The 530-nt window shown below is 43.8% G+C and overlaps 1 protein-coding gene across 1 annotated transcript in view; it reads left to right on the top strand.

Moving 5' to 3' along the window:
* The window catches only part of patj (PATJ crumbs cell polarity complex component), a 127,809-nt gene that overhangs the window by 96,180 nt on the left and 31,099 nt on the right, over positions 1 to 530 (top strand). The gene's annotated exons all lie outside the window — the stretch shown is intronic.

The following is a 530-nucleotide window of genomic DNA, read 5'->3' as shown; positions in this document are numbered from 1 at the left end:
CAGATCACACCACAGACAGACTACATGAAGAGGTACAGGTCAGGGTTCGGCCCGCTGTCGGCCCATTATCGGCATGCGGCTCAGATGCACACATGAAGATTTCATGGAGCTGAATTGGAGTGAAACTGATTTGTGTAGTGGAGGATATGTGGATTTAGTTTTTATGGCTCAGCACCGGTGAAAGGTTGGAGGTTATCTGTCAGTCCTGTTCTCATGAACATGAAATCTCCTGCAGGGAATTTCTTTAAATCTGGTTCAAATTTTCATTTGGACTCAATGGACTGATTGTTAACGTGTATCTACTGGAGATACTGTTATAGTTATTACTATATTATTTCCTTCATCATGTTTGCGTGCTCAGCTCCTGTGTGACTATTATCCTACACTTGAAGATGTGTCTGCACAACAGCATCAGTATGCTGATGAACACACAAACAAACACCTGTGTGTGTGTGTGTGTGTGTGTGTGTGTGTGTGTGTGTGTGTGTGTGTGTTGCACAAGTTGCTCGATACCCTAAGTCCTTGACCTG

The sequence above is a fragment of the Seriola lalandi genome, unplaced genomic scaffold (genome assembly GCF_002814215.2).
Source record: "Seriola lalandi dorsalis isolate HSWRI2012SDOR001 ecotype SW California unplaced genomic scaffold, Sedor1 jcf7180002054885, whole genome shotgun sequence".
Lineage (NCBI taxonomy): Eukaryota > Metazoa > Chordata > Actinopteri > Carangiformes > Carangidae > Seriola > Seriola lalandi.
Note: the sequence above shows the minus strand (reverse complement) of the source record. Positions and strands in the feature narration are given on the sequence as shown.